Source organism: Tupaia chinensis, unplaced genomic scaffold (genome assembly GCF_000334495.1).
Source record: "Tupaia chinensis unplaced genomic scaffold, TupChi_1.0 Scaffold000612_1, whole genome shotgun sequence".
In the NCBI taxonomy this organism is placed as follows: domain Eukaryota; kingdom Metazoa; phylum Chordata; class Mammalia; order Scandentia; family Tupaiidae; genus Tupaia; species Tupaia belangeri.
Window position 1 is genome coordinate 4,520,853 of NW_006160131.1, and position 15,245 is coordinate 4,536,097.

Genomic DNA, 15,245 nt, shown 5'->3' on the forward strand with positions numbered 1-15,245 from the left:
CAGTGCCAGCACCGCCCTATTCGCCCCGGTGTCTCTGTTTTCCCCTGGACCCCACTTTCCTTAGTTGCAGGAAAAGCTGATGCGGCCCTCAAAGGGCTTGGGAAGGGTTATGAGAGCCCAGGTGCAATTCCGGGCCTGTTTGCTCATGTGCACAACGGAAATAATGGTACCCACAATAGGCTTATTGTGAACATTCTAGAAAGTAACACATGTAGTCCAATTTATTTTCATTATAATTTAGCTTCTAAAATGAAAGGGACTGACTGAAATGGAACAACTGTCCCAGTTGGCTGCCCGGGGCTGGGACCCGGGGGCTGAAACAAGACTGTCCCAGGAAAAGCAGGAGAGAGCCCATGCCCTCTGCCCCACTCCCTAAGCAGATCAGACCACCAGGCACCCACAGAGAACGGGCACTGCGCTGGGAGGGGTGGCCGGAGGTGCGGACGTGCGAGCAGCTGGCCCAGGGCACGAATGGAATGCAATGGCCCCGCCGAGATGGCTGTTCCTTCCGTGGGCTCACGTCAGCAAGAGGAAGGGAGGAAAGGCCGGCGCCTCTCGTTCCCAGCGGCCCCCCTCTGGGCTGGGGAAGTGGTGGAACAATGGGGTCACCGGCTGCAGTGACTGCAGAGACCGCCAGGGGCCATGGTGAGTGTGTGTGTGTGCGTGTGTGTGTGCGCACACGCGTGTGTGTGCATGTGCACTTTGGGCCCAGGAGCCCCTGTGCTTTTGGAGCCAGGGTCTTTCTCCAAGGGGCTGTAAGGCAGGTAACAGGGAGGACCCCTATTGTCCCAGGGTCAGGCCCTTGACCATGTCACCCCATCCACTACCGCTGCACTGGCATCCCCAGTGCAGAGAGGACCGAGGAGGACTGGATGCGCATAGGCTTAGGGAGGGCCTCTGGCACCCGCAGCTTCCCGCAGGCCAGGGAGCAGGCCAGGGCGTCGGGAAAGCTCGCTGTGTACCCTGGCCTGCGGTTCTCCGGAGCAAGCACACGCACACAGCTGCTCACACAGAGAGCAATCCCGCCGTACCAGGGAAGGCTCGGAGTTCACCAGCACCCCGGGCTTACAGGTGGGGAGACCTGCTCTGAGGAGCACGCCCACTCGCACCGCGAGCACACATTCATTGCACAGGAGCATTAAAGCTCCTAAATAAAGGGAAAGACACCATTTGTTCTACTTTGTCTACGTACATGATACGTCCAGGTGATCAAATGGTTGGTGAGGAGATGTCTCTCTAAATTTCTTGGGGTCTGCCTGGCCTAGTGGTTAAAGGAGCTGGATCCCACATGGCTGACTATGGTTTGAATCCCAGCCCAGCAGCTTGAGAAACAGACCGGGCACACGTGCATGTGCCTAAGGTCCCAACAGGATGGAGAGAGGGGGTTGCAGCATGACCATGCCCCGTTAGGGGGTGCTCTCTCCCACCCCACCTCTCTGGGGAGGCTCGCTCCCTCTGCTAAAAAAAAAAAAAAAAAAAAAAACATTTTTTAAAGACATTTCTGCTTGAAAAGGTAGAGGAGTGATGGCATTAAAGTTACGATTGTCCCACCCCTAGTGTTCCAGGCCTTGGGCGTCTGTGGCTGCTCACGTCACAGAAAGGCAGCAGAGCCCATTATGTGAGCCTCTGGGCGGAAGAACACGCTCCGCCTGCGAAGCAGTCCTGCCGGAAACTCAAACCCCAATCCGAGCCAGCCCCTGGATTCAACCAACGATTTACAGGAGCTGCGGGGACAGAGGAACACGTCCGGTGGCACTGTGGGGCTGCAGCAGTAGACATTAGACATGGGACACTGGAGCAACAGAAACAATAACAAATAAGCAAGCAAGTAAATGAAGAAAGGGGAATCTATGGTGAAGAAGATTTGGTGCCCTGACGGCCAGTCACCAGGTGTAGACCAGGTTAGGACTCTGAGCTACACAAATTGTAAAACACACGGAAACCCTTGTGAAAAATCAGGAAGTTCAAATAGCTACCCAAGAATCACCAGGCTAGGGCCTGTGATCTGTTCTGATCTATTACTCCCAGATGGGATTCTTCAGCTTAGTCAGCTCTGAGATTCCAGATTTGGGGTTAAGAGAGAACAGACATCTGCCCCTCCCTGGAGGATGGGCACTTGCTGGGGGAGTCAGAGTGTGGACGCAGGCAGGACAGGGAGGGAGGGAGGGGGAGATTGCTTTCTCTCCTGTCCTTTGCACTTGGGGTCATCTTTTTTTAGCACATGCGTCTTGTAGGTAGCCAGGGTCTGGTCTTTCTGTCCTGTCTGCTCAGAACCTGGTGTTTAAATTTAGAGCCCTCGAGCCAGGGGCTGCTGTAACCCTCTCCCTGGAGACGGGTAAACAGAAGCTGCTGTTGCGGGGACACAGTGGGGGCCGAGTCTGGGGCGGCTCCTCCGAGGACGAGGCTGCCTCAGTTGGCTCAGCCCCACCGAAGTCCAGGCCTCCACCCCGGCCCTGGGCCTTGGCAGCTCTCAGACGTGAAGTCCCAGGCTTTCTGCTAGGGATGGGCTTCCCTTCAAAGACCGGGAAACTGACTCCCATGGGCCTTGCCCAAGGTCTAATGGCAAATTATTATCATTATTTCACATGTCTCTGCCTTATACAATTATTTTTAAGAGAGAGATTTTTGCCATAGGGTGTGTTACTCAGATGAGAAACAGAGAGAAAAGGTGAGAAATCACCCCCCGGGGGATGGCCACACTGCAAGCTCTTCTCCTGGGATTCTGGGTATGTGCGCGCGCGCGTGCACACACACACACACACACCTGGCATGAGTTTCAAGTGCCAGGTCTGGTTTTGAACCATGGTCACCTGTGTGGGAGTCCAATGCCTTAACCACTATGCCCACACAACTGTGTGCTGGCCCACAGAATTCTTATTTTAAATGATTTGCTTTGGTTATCACAGGTTGAATCCCGCCTGGGCAAAAGATTCAGAAGTACTCAGGGTCTGGTCTGGTCTGAGATGGTCATGGTCTCTCCATGCCTCCGCCAGCCTCTCCGTCTCTGCTGGAGCTGGCATTATCTCCTGCGTCATCCCTCTTCCAGAGATGGTCTGGTCAGCCTTTCTCAGGGAGGTTCCATGAGAGCCTCGGACAGAACTAGACCTCACGCCCAGAGCAGCACAGTGCGTAAGGAGTTCACTGTCCGCAGCCCCAGTGCACCCGATAGCCACCACCATGGGCACCTCCAGTCACTTTCTGTGTTCTCTGGGTACACCCCAGCCCCAGGTCGGTCCAGGAGACAAACTGTCCCACAAGTTCCTTTTTCTCCTGCTTCGTCTGGAATGTGTGGAGAGCTGCCTCGCTGCCGTGGCCGGGTGACACCCACTACACGCGTGAGCCTGATTCGTGCATGGGCCTGTCCTGATGGCATGGAGCATCCCCTACCCGGCCTCTGTGCACGAAGCTTCTGTGTGTGCTCTCAGGCACGCGTGTGGGCACGGCACTTGCTGGGACAGTCAGTGTGGACGTCTACGAGATAAAGTTTGAGAGGAGCCAGCCCTACCCATGCGTGTCACAGCGTGACCTAGGTCCTGGCTTCCAGGGGCGAGGACTGAGAGGTTTCACAGCCAGTCTAGGAAGTCCCCGGCCTCGGGCCGCTGCGGCAGCTTGGGGGGAACACAATTCCTGAGGTCAGAAAAGAGCGTGAGCAGTCCTTGTGGGCCCACTCTTCCCGTTTCATTCTCATGGCTCTCGTGAGGGGTCCTGTTCCTAGTTTACTGCAGCAGCTCAGGGAGGTGACACCGCCTGCCTGGGAGCATACAGCAGGTAAGTGGCCAAACTGGGATTTGAACCCAGGGGGATCTGAGTCCAAAGCCTGTGCCCTTTATGTTCCACCACCTGATGGGCTGCAGGGGCGAGGGTCAGGGCTCCTGGCATGTCGTCCACCTCCAAGGGTGTCATTCCCATCGTAGCCATGTGGCTAGGGTCCCCTGGCATTGTGCCGTGCAGCCTGGGGGGCTGCCTGCGGGAGCGCTGGTGGGTGCCCACACTCGGCTCTCAGCACGTCCGAAGTCGCCAAGCACAACCGCTGTCCTCGGGAGCATGCGCAGCCGGCGGCCGATGGCGTTCTGGCTTTTGTCTCTTCATTCAGACCTTAGTAGATGCCGGTAATGTCGGAGTTGACGGTCTGTCCTCTGTCTTCCCGGGGCTCGCCACAGTCACTGTGAGTTAGAGGTACCCCGCGACCAAGGAGAAGGGTGGGATTGACTCTGGACTAAGGATCAGAGAAGGCTTCTCGGAGGAAGAGGCAATTGAGCTGGGCCCTGAGAGATGCGTAGAAGTTCCCTGGGTGGGAGCGGTGCGAAGGGAGGAGTGGGGGTTGAAGAAGCACATTCTGGCCAGCAGACGGCACAGGTGAAACCGGCAGAACCATCCGGAACTGCAAGTGGTGGCCTGCGGCTGGAGTGCAGGGGCTGGTGTTTGGGAAGGCAGGTAGAGGAGCCCTGGCGGGGCTTAGAACACACAGACATGGGCACATACGTGCACGGCAGGCAGCGCCCGGGGCTCTGGGCCCCTGGCCTGGGTGTGAATCCTGCCTCTGGCTGCATGAGCAGTGAGCATGGGGGAGGGAGAGGCTGCAGTGAGATTCAGCGAAGGGGTTTCTGGTTGGGACTGAGGCAGAGCCCGAGTGCACAGCCGCCCAGCTTCCTTACAGTGTGCCAAGACCCTCCCACCTGGGGTCCGGTCCAGCCAGCCAACCCGGGAACTCCTGGGTGTGGACCGGGCCTGGTGTGGCCAGAGGAAGGGCAGGCTGGCTCAGCCGGTTGGGTTGCAGCGAGGCCAGGCAGGCAGCTGCGGGGACTCCTTCCCACCACACCTGGGTGGCTCAACCACTGCGCACTGCCGTGGGGGCGGGCCAGGGCGGAGGGACCAGGACAAGGAAGCCGGGCATTGAGTGCTGGCTGGGAGCCAGGCCCGGGCCCCAGCCCTTACCCCACACTGTCCCACTTACTTCAGCAAATCAGGGACCTTCCTCCCATGTCACAGAGGAGGAAAAGCACAGGCCCAGTTAGCACAGGTCAGAAGAGGGCCAAGCACATGGCCGTCTGCCCCGGAGCCTGGGTTCCCTCTACTCTTCACTGAACTTCCAGTTTCATCACCTCCACTTCAGCTCATGAAAAGTGGAGGCCGGGGGCCAGGGGCCTGGGTTTGCCGCCCCCATGGGTGGAGCTGGAGTAAAGGGGTGTCTGGCGCGTCTCCTGCATGCCAGCCTCTTGCACTTTCCCTTTCAGTCGCTGGGTTTGGGGCCTTTCAATGTTCACACGTGCTGTGCCCTCTGCCTGAAGTTCTGTCCACCTGGCACCCTCCTTTCCTTCTTCAAAAGCCAGATTAACCAGCCCCTTATCCCAGAAGCTGTCCAGGATCTGTCCTATGCAGACCCCATCCGGCCCCTCTGTGACCACCCGTGTCCCTTCTAACATCTTTCTATCATGCCTCGTTACAGAGGTCTCCCCAGCTGGAGACCCGCAGCCTGAGGGCTGGGACCATTCTGTGCGTGTCCGAGCCCTCGGCCCTCGTTAGGGCGTATACACAGTAGACGGCCGCGGTGTACATGGGACTTGGGAGGGTCTGGCGGAGTTTAACTGCGGTCGGTTTGACTCTGTCACTGGGTAATCTCGGCGGCACTGTTCTCACACGCTGGTTCTCATAACAATCTCATGACACTGAGTCACTGTCCTCACTTCACTGACGAGACTGAGACTCAGAGGGGTCAAGTCACCAGCTCAAAGCCACAGAGCCAGGAGGCAGCATAGCCAGGGACTGTCTAAAACTAAAGTCCCCAGTCCCAACTGAGACTTCACAATTTTCCAAACTGCCTTATTTGTAGTGGCACTTAATTGTTTTTTTTTTTAAATAATTATTTTATTTAACTTTATTTATTTATTTTAATTTGACCAGGGAAAGACAGAGAGAGAGAGAAAGAGAAAGCAAGCCACCAGGTCTGGGACTTGAACCACGGTCGGCCATGTTTAATTTAAATACAACTAATATTATTCTGAATAGGCTATATTTTTCTGTGTATTAAAAACAATGAAAAGTTTATTTCTCATTCTTGTTTAGTTTGTTGCAAGTAACACATCAGGCTAACTCTTTTCCATGCAATAATTCCTTGATTTAGACTGCTACAATCTCTTGATTCTAGGACCTCATCATAAGGTCTCCATGTTTTCTGCAGCAGAAGAGCTGATACCAGTTTTGTCCCTATTTAAGGTTGCAACTGACTTCTGGCCAGATTGTTTCTGCTCACGGGCTATTGAACAGAACTAATCAGTTAGCCTCAATTTTTTTTTAACTTCTTTTTTTTGATTTTTTAATCTAATTTTACTTTAGGTTCTTTTTTTAAAGAATGATTTTATTTAACTTTATTTATTTATTTATTTATTTTAATTTGACCAGAGAGGGACCGAGTAAGAGAGAGAGAGAAAGCCACCAGGTTTAAGACTCGAACTGCGGTAGGCCATGTGGGAGTCCAGCGTCCTTACCCACCACACCACCTGCCGGCCCCGAGGCACTTAGTATTTTTTTAAATGGAATATTTATTTTAATATGTAATAAAAAACTACAAACTCATGTGTTTCTGGCAAACTTTTTATTCTTCTAATTTCTCAATTCATCTTTACTCTTATCTGCACTTGTCAGGGCCAGCAGATGGAGTGGTGGTTGGGGCACTGGACTCCCACATGGCCAACCATAGTTCGAATCTTGGACCAGGCAGCTTGCTTTCTCATTTTCTTTTTCTCTCTCTAGTCAAATTTAAAAATAATAATAACAAATAGAATTAATTAAATAAATAATTCTTTAAAAGGGGAGAAACAATAAAAAGACTATTATTCACTTGTTTATTTGAAAACGTTTTAAGTAGCTGTGTTTTATGTTAAGGTGAATTAGGAAAAAATTACTTGTGCATTAAACCTCCTACCTTTGGGTGTTATATAATTTCTCTAAAACATTTATTCAAATAATAGTACGAGCAGTTGATTTCAATGAAAAAATGTCAAGTAAACACAGTAAAGGCGCTGACGTCACTGCAGTGACCCTGGGTCCCCCTGGCCCCCTCTGGACACTGGAAGAAGGTGGGGGCAGACGGAGCCAGGTCCCCAGTGGACAGAAGGCTGTTGCGGCCGGGGCTTTCTTGTCACCCACTACCTGTTGATCTTCTACCCAGCAGCTGGAGTGACCTATCAACAATACAAGCCAGGAGCTGGTGGTGGTGTCGTGGCAGCACATGGGGCCCACATGGGAAAGGTCCTGGGTTTGCGTCCCGGGACCTCCCGAGCATGCACATGTGTGGTCATGATCCAGGCTGGCTGAGACGCGGGGTGGGTCGAGGTGTGAAAGGCCCTGTGGGGGTGCCTCTCTGCCTCTTTCACTCCAGCTAGAAAAGCGCGAAGAGAACACACGCATCAGGCCCTGTTCCTGACTTGTGAGCCCCTGCGGCTTTCCTTCATTGCTCTCCTGCAGAGGCAGGACCGTGTCGGACCCTTCTTATCCCACATCTTCTCACCTTCCTCTCGGGGTTTTTGCACGTACATGTGCTGGGCGTATTTCTCAAGCCAGAGTCTGGGACTCAAACCGTGTCGCTGGCCATGTGGGACCCAGCCGCCTTAACCACCACGCCGTGGGCTGGCCCTCTTGCTTTCACCTGTGTATTTTTTATAATCTTTTAGAGCAGGGACTCTCCTGCTACTGCTGTGTCCTCAGAATATTGCCCGGCATCCAGTAGGGGTTTAATAAATACCTGCTGGACACACGTGTGTGTAGTGCTGGCTGAGGAGGCGGAGAACGGGGCTCCTGCTCAGCCGTTCACACTGGGAGGTGACTTCTCCCCAAGCAGCTGAGAGGTCTGAGGTCCTCCCGCTCAACAGTCTAGGCAGCTGCAACCGAAAATGCACATGGGATTAGTCACCCTTCGCGCCTGGTAACGCTGGCATGAACGCGCTCCCCGTCCAAACACAGCACAACATTGTGGCCGGCGTCGCCAGGGCCCCAGGTGGCAGCTCTGGCGTGTGGGAGCTGGCAGCAGCCGGCAGTGTGGGCACCGGGTCGGGGCGGCGGTGGGCATGGAATGAGGTGAGCTGAGGGCCACAGATACGGTGACTGACGGGGGACAGGCAGTGGCGAGACACAGGGGCGGCCTCTGAGGACAAAGCGAACCTTGAGGAAAGTGGACGTGAGGCGCGAACTGGGAGCTGTTGAGAATACAAATTCCACACGTGAACCGAAGCAGACCACTCGGCTGTGAAATCGATTTCCGTGACACTGCGTGCTCGAAGGGGGAAGGCTCGTCTTTCTTTTTGGTTTTATAAGGGACTGGTTAAAATCTCATTCACGTACCATGCAGCTCGCCATGGGACACGTGTGACTCGATGGTGTGCGGTCAGTTCACAGCCGTGTAGCCATCCCCACGGTCAGGCTGACAGTGTCCTTACCTCCCACGAAGGAGCCCCCCCCATCAGCAGTCCCCCCCCAACCTCCTGCCGCCAGCTCCAGTCAGCCGCTGACCGGCTTTTCTGTCTGTAGGTCTGTCCGTTCTGGACATTGCCTATAGGTCCCTGGAATGGCAGGGGGTCTCTGGTGAGCGTCGCCTTACACACAGCAGTGTTTGCACTCCCCAGTTGCCCGTGTCGGCCCTGCCATCCCTGTTACCGTCAGAGGCCACTCCATCGCGTGGACTCACCCCGTCATGTCTCCCTCATGCTGTGGCTTCGACGTTCGAGTTGCTGTTTTTTGGCAGACAAATAGCGTGGCTGTGGACATCCGTGGACAAGCTCTTGTGTAGATGTGTTTCCAGGTCTTTAGAATATATCCTAGGAGTGGAATCTTCTTTCTGTTAAGAGGGAAAAAAAAAAAAAAAACCCATGTTGAGATATGCATAGTGCAGAGTGAATTGATAATGTTATTGTGGACCAGCCCACAACCTGGCGGTAGAGGGAACTGGGTCCCACATGGCCAAACAGACACTTCAGGTCCTGGCCCCAGCAGCTTGAAAACAGGTGGGATGCGTGAGCATGCGTGCCCCCAATCCTGACAGGCAGGATGCATGAGCGTGCATGCCCCAAATCCCAGCAGGCGGGATGCGTGAGCGTGCGTGCCCCAAATCCCAGCAGGCGGGATGCGTGAGCGTGCGTGCCCCAAATCCCAGTAGGTGGGATCACGTGTGTGTGTGCCCCAAATCCCAGCAGGTGGGATGCGTGCGTGTGCGTGCCCCAAATCCCAGCAGGTGGGATGTGTGTGTGTGTGTGTGTGCCCCAAATCCCAGCAGGTGGGATGCATGTGTGTGCGTGCCCCAATCCCCACAGGGTGGAGAAGCGGAAGAGGAGGGACTGTGCCATAACCCTGCCCTACCACGGAGTGGGCTCCATCTTTCTGTCTCTGTCTCTCTCTCTCTCTGGCCAGTTAGCTTGCCCTCTGGCAAAAATGAAAAATAATGAAATAAAATGTGAGTTGTCACTGCTGTAGAGCAAATGAACCTCATAAGTGTGACATTTTTAATGGAGAAAATTTAGCAAAAATAAATATATGAATAAGAACCACTCAGGTGTCCGAGCACCCCGAGCCAGAATGAGCACGTCCCTGCCTTTCCCCAGACTCCGCTAGGCTGTATGTCACTGCTGCCTCCCGTGCTGCCCCATCCTCTGACACCGAGAGCTCAGTCCCACCAGGAGGAAGCGTCCTTCTGACCCATCTCCCTTCCCCTTGTGGTGGCCGCTGAGTGCAGGAACTGGGGTGGGACCGGCCACCAGAGGCGGGGAGGGCTTCTGGGAGGCCAGGGAATCTGCAGCACGGACCCTGGGCTTTCCCTCCCACCTGTGGGAGGAGCCGGTGAATTACTGCTGGATGGGACTGGTAGCCCCACCCGGCAGAGGTCCCAGGTAAGGGCCCAGATCTGCTATGTCAGGGCCGACCAGGAAGTCTTGTGGGCTGGGGTCCTCACCAGCGTCACTGGGGGCTGAGGGCGGGCTGCTGAAGGACCAATACCCACCACCCAACCTTTCACCAGCCCCTGTCCCCCTTTCTGAGAAAAGGAATGTCTCAAAACGAAAAACAAGAACACAAACAAAATGCGTGTGAACCCTTGAACGACTATAAAGGGGAGACCCTGGTTCTCCCTGAGGGGCAGGGCAGTGGGAGACAGGAAGAGCAGCCTCTCAGGGTGCTGTGCACATCCTGCAGTACCCTCAGGACAGCTCCAGGGAACCAGCAGTTAGCGTAATGGCTATGTCGCTGGACTCCCATGTAGTCGACCGCGGTTCGCGTCCCGGACCCGGTGGCTTAAAACTCACGCCAGGCGCGTGTGCGTACCTGCCCAAGATCCCGAGAGGAGAATGGAGGAGACGGGATTGCGGCGTGACCATCCCCCCTGGGGGGTGATTTCTCACTTTCTGTCTCTATGTCTCTCTCTGTCTGTCTGGCGAGCGCAAGCGCCCTATAGCGAAAGCCTCTCCAAAAAAAAAAGGACAGCTCCAGATGGTGACATCACTGTCCCTGTTACAGTGAGCGCAAACCACCGCTGGGCCAGGCAGGCCGCTGCCTGTGTGGTGACGACCATGGGACTGGGGTGACCCTGTGGGGCCCGCCTTCTCCCTGCACAGAGAGGCTGCTCGCAGCCCTCCCTCGTCCGTGGACAGGCAGGGGTCACGGGCAGCCAGTCTGGCCTCACGTGTAAATATTTACCTAGCAGAAGCCGCAGACGACCATCGGGCAGGAGCCCGGACACGCATTCCCCATGCGCCCAGCTAGCGTGCATGCGTGTGCTCAGGCCATGGGGGTCAGAGGTCACACGGCAGATCCAGGGCCGGACCGCAGGGCCTGAAGCCCAGCTCTGAGCTGTGTGACCGGGGCAAGTCACTCTTCTGGTGCCGTCCCCTCCGGGAGCAGCGGCGCTCAGTCCTCCGCGCCTGTCCTCGGACCAGCCCAGCTGGAGTTAGTGCCCTGCCCAGCACACGGGGAGCTTTCGGAGTAAAGCCAAGACGGAGAGCCCAAGTCCGGATCGTGCGATGAAGGGCCTGCGTGATGAGGCAGGGCCCTTGCACCCGGAGGCTCTTCAGAGAGGCAGGAAGCCCCGGGCTGGTTCTGGAACTCTCCTGCCTAGACCCGGTAGGGCGCCTGCTGTCTTCAGAACCAACCTGGGGTGGCTGCCCAGGCTCCCCAGTCCAGAACCCTGACTCCCCTCTCAATGTCACCCCATGCACATTTCGCCCCGTGGACCTTCTGGCCTGTGGACCTGCTCTGCTCCCACTGTCCCCTGCTGCCTCTGCAGCTCTTCCTCAGTGTCCACCCCGACCCGGAGCGGCATCGACCCCTTGGTCCTCCTCACACCCCTACCCCACCACACATTCCTCCTTCAAACGCATCCTGGACGGAGCCCCGCTCACGGCCTGCCCAAGGCTGGCCTTCAGGCTTAGCCCCTGGGTCTCACCTAGATCCTGGCAGGAGCTCCCAGATGAGTCCTGGGCAGTGACTCTCCTCCCTGCCCACCTTTCCGGGAACTTCCCCTTATGCTGGAGGGAGGCGCCATCCTCTCTACTCCAGCCCCGCTGCACCTGCAGGCCCCTCCCATGGTGCCCCTCCAGAACTCTTTTGGCCTCAAGTACCCTCCTCCGAGAGGCTCCGCCTCCCGTGCCCACAGACTCCCTCCACTCTCTCCGTCCCTCTTCCTCCTTAGTTTTTCTTTCAAGTGCGTATTTCTTCTGAATTACATTATAAATAAGTATAAATCGCTTAGTTGTAAAATTTACAACACAAGTCGAGCGTCCCAGGTTGCCCATCCCTGATCTTAGAATCCGAGATCTGGAAGGCTCCCGGACTGACGCTGTGTGCTGACATGGGGCGCAGGAAGGAAGTTCCACACCTGACCTCTCGATGGGCCTCGGCCAGAACATTGCAATACAAAACTGTTGTATAAATGGCCCTCACGACATGTGTGCTAGCTATAAATCAATCCGAAATGAACTTTGTGCTCAGAGTGGGGTTCGATCCCCAAGATATCCCATTATGAATATGAAATTTTCTAAAATCTGAAAAAATCCAAAATACATCTGGGCCCAAACCTTTTGGGCAAGGGATACACACGCTGGACTGTCTGTCTGTCTGTCTGGAGTGTAAGCTCTAGGAGAGAATAATATGGCCTGAAGGAAAGAAGAAAGGGGAAGAGGCTGCAGGGAAGGAGGGAGAGGGGAAGAAACATGGTTTCTAAATATTTACTTTCTCGTGAAGGAAGGGAGGGAGGAAGCAGAAAGGGCGGGTCAGACTTGGGGGGTGGAGGTAGGACAGGGAGAGGGGCGCTCCAGGCACAGGATGCTTAAGGGAAAGCAGCTCTCTGCGCCAGGCCAGAGACGGTGAAGGGCATTGTGGGATACGAAGCTGGGGGGGTGGGGGGTGGTGACTTTTGGAATGAACTCTGTGGAGTTTTAAATGCCAGAAAAGTGAGCTGTGGAACCAAGGAGCGGAATTTGGCCTTGACCCTAAAGCCTCTGCCCCCTCACTGGAAGGAGTTCGATTCCAGAAAGGACAGCAGATTCCCGAGGGTCCAGCCGTGTGGATCTGCGCACACGGCAGCCTCCAGCCAGCAGCTGGGAGGGTGTGGGCTCCGAGCAGGGCCAAGGAGGAACTCACAACGTAACACCCTCTGGAATGCTGTGGCTGCGGTGAACTCGCTCCAGATCCACTCAGTTCCCGTCAGAACATGAAACCAGAGGGAAAAAACCCATGAGGCCCAGATTGATCAGCGCAGAACTTAGCAACAGCACAACAAGCCATTGCAAACCCGCGTATGCAGCGGCGGTGCTTTCCGGACAGGCCCAGGGCTGGGAGCTGGGGGCCAGCCCTGTACCCAGGGGCCAGTTCTCCACCATCACTGGCCTGCAGGCCCAAAGGCTCAGCCCTGCACCCCAGAACAGGCCTGCAACCGGCCTAGCACCAGGGCAGGAGTGAGGTCTACATTGGAGGTGGAAGCTCAAGGCTCTCGGGCGGCTTAGAATCCCAGCTCCACCACGAGCTCCCCATGGGGAGCTGGGCAGGTAGCGGGCAGGTGTCTGCTGCTGGGCTTCACACCGTGAGCATCCAGGTTAGCTCTGCCAGTTGATGGGCACAGCCCATCCACACCCTTGCCAGGAGCTCACAGTGCACTGGGGAACTCCAGGCTTCCGGAAATATCCCGATGATCCCAGCATTTCTCCAAGGCCCATGGCCTTCCCTCTTCTCTGCCATCACTTCTGGATGGTAAGGTGCTCGGGCCCTTCCTGACCCAGTTCCTTCTCCCGGGCCGGCTTCCCATGCACTGGGCCGGTGTGATGGTTTCCCAGAACATTTCCGGTGCATGGAAAAGTTCAGAAAGTCATATTTTGGACAAGTACCTGTCACCCCTATTTAATCCTTAACAATTCAGGTGGGAGTGATGGGGCGTCTCCATTCCCTTCTGGGGAGCAAGCCGCCCAGCAGAGCTGGAGAGAGGGCTCTGGAAGGGGGCACATGGTCACGGGCACTGCCAATGCCGAGGTCTGTATGTCTCCAGTGCTACGGGGAGGGTGTCCGGCAGTACCTGGAATAGGCCCGGCACGCGGCAAGGGCTCAGGATGGGGGCTCCTGATTTCATCGCATCCCACCTCGAAGCCCACCAGGCAGGCCGTCTGCAAATGCGGATGGGAGAAGCCCCGACTGGGCCCGAGGCCACTCAGCTGGAGGGGGATCAGCATGGCCCAGGACTCCTTGGGAGCAGAGAGAGGAGGGTCACCGATAAGTCCCCATCTCCCAGGGCTGTCCCTTCCTGAGGGTGCAGGGAGGAGGGTCATCTCCAGGCTGTGCCTTCCAAGTGGTGCTGAGGGCAAACCTCCCTGGGGCACAGGGACTGTGGAGGAAGTCACCCTGTTTTCCCTGAAGCAGGCTTTGGAGAATTTGAGGCTGAGCAAGGGCCTCTCTAGGGATGAGGGACCCTGGGCTTGCCTTGATGACCTCGCCTCCCTGTAGCAGCTGTGTCACCTGCCTGCATCCCCCCTACAGTGGCAGAGAGTTAGGGCAGACCCATAAAGCTGGGGGCCCACACAGGGCAGGCCAGATGTCTGGACTGAGAGTCCCCAAATTCTGGGCATTGGAGGTTTTAGAAGTTTGAATCGTTCAGGTCTTAAGGAGAATATCATTTATTACCTAGCACACCCAGGGGAGCCCTCCCATAAGCAAACACGATAATGTTTCTGCATCAAAGCAAATATACAAACTAGAGGCCGGCAGGTGACGTAGTGGTTAAGGTGCTGGACCCCTACATAGTTGATCATGGTTTGAGTCCTGGACCCGGTGGCTTGAAACTTACTCCGGGCTCGTGTGTGTGTGTGCCCAAAATCCCAAGAGGAGAAGGGATTATGGTGTGGCTATCCCTGGGGAGTGATTTCTTGCTTTCTGTTTCTCTGTCTCTGAGGAGCGCATGTACCCTATAGCAAAAATCTCTTCAAAAATATGCAAAATAAGTGAAAAAAAAAGCTATCAATGAATAGCTTTTCATCAGTTCGGGTCATGCTAAGACTCTTGGACTTTATCCACAAAGCAATAGGGAGCCATGGAAGGCGTTAGAGCAAGAAAGTGGCAGGGTTGAGTCGATACCTTAGAAGAGCGGAGCCCAAACAGGAGCGTGCATCAGAATCTGGCTGCCGTGAGACCAGGTGCCTCCCAGCACAGAGCTTACGGAACAGCAGGGCCCAGAACGGTGCCTGACTGTCCAGGACCTCACAGCCGTCAACAGTGGAGCTGGCACTTACTTTCCAAGTGAGCTTGAGGCCAAACTATGAAAACTGTTTGGTTCCAAGTTTTGGAAGTGTGGACAGGGCATTAGGAGCCAGGATGAAGGGCTCTCATGCTGGGCTCAGTGACGGGGAGTGGGAATAGGGGCTTCGGGGTTCAGATTCTGGGTCCACTACCTTACGGTTGTTTCACCTCAACCAAGAGACCGTGCCTTGCCGAGCCTGTTTCCCCGCCTGTGAGTTGGGATCGGTGCTGGCTCTTTGGTGGGATGGAGGGAGGAAGCACTGAGTTGAAGGATGCTGGGCACCGGCCTGTTTTCCTCTGAGGCTGCCGGGCCGAGCCCCAGAATTCCCCAGCCCCACCCCCAGCCCACACCCCGACGTGCCCAGGCTCGGGCTCTGGAGCGAGGAGTCCTCCCAGCTGCGTTGCCCAGGTACTGCAGAGGCTCGCTGGTGCCTCTCCATGGTGATGGCACCCAAGCTGGGTGGGGGGGAGGGGGCAGCCCCCGGCGC

At 55.8% G+C, this 15,245-nt stretch overlaps 2 long non-coding RNA genes across 5 annotated transcripts in view; one reads left to right on the top strand and one right to left on the bottom strand.

Moving 5' to 3' along the window:
* Positions 1-15,245, top strand: part of LOC114009742 (uncharacterized) — a 44,045-nt gene that overhangs the window by 17,352 nt on the left and 11,448 nt on the right. The gene's annotated exons all lie outside the window — the stretch shown is intronic.
* The window catches only part of LOC102498408 (uncharacterized), a 30,209-nt gene continuing 21,835 nt past the window's right edge, over positions 6,872-15,245 (bottom strand). For 2 of the 3 annotated variants that reach the window (XR_336059.3, XR_336060.3), the window contains exons 2-3: positions 8,681-8,830; positions 6,872-7,877 (exon numbers count right to left, since the gene is read on the bottom strand). This is a non-coding gene — a long non-coding RNA (uncharacterized LOC102498408). Of the gene's footprint in view, positions 7,878-8,680; positions 8,831-10,677; positions 10,740-15,245 lie in introns of those variants that run through there. The other variant, XR_001371165.2, reaches the window with a different exon arrangement.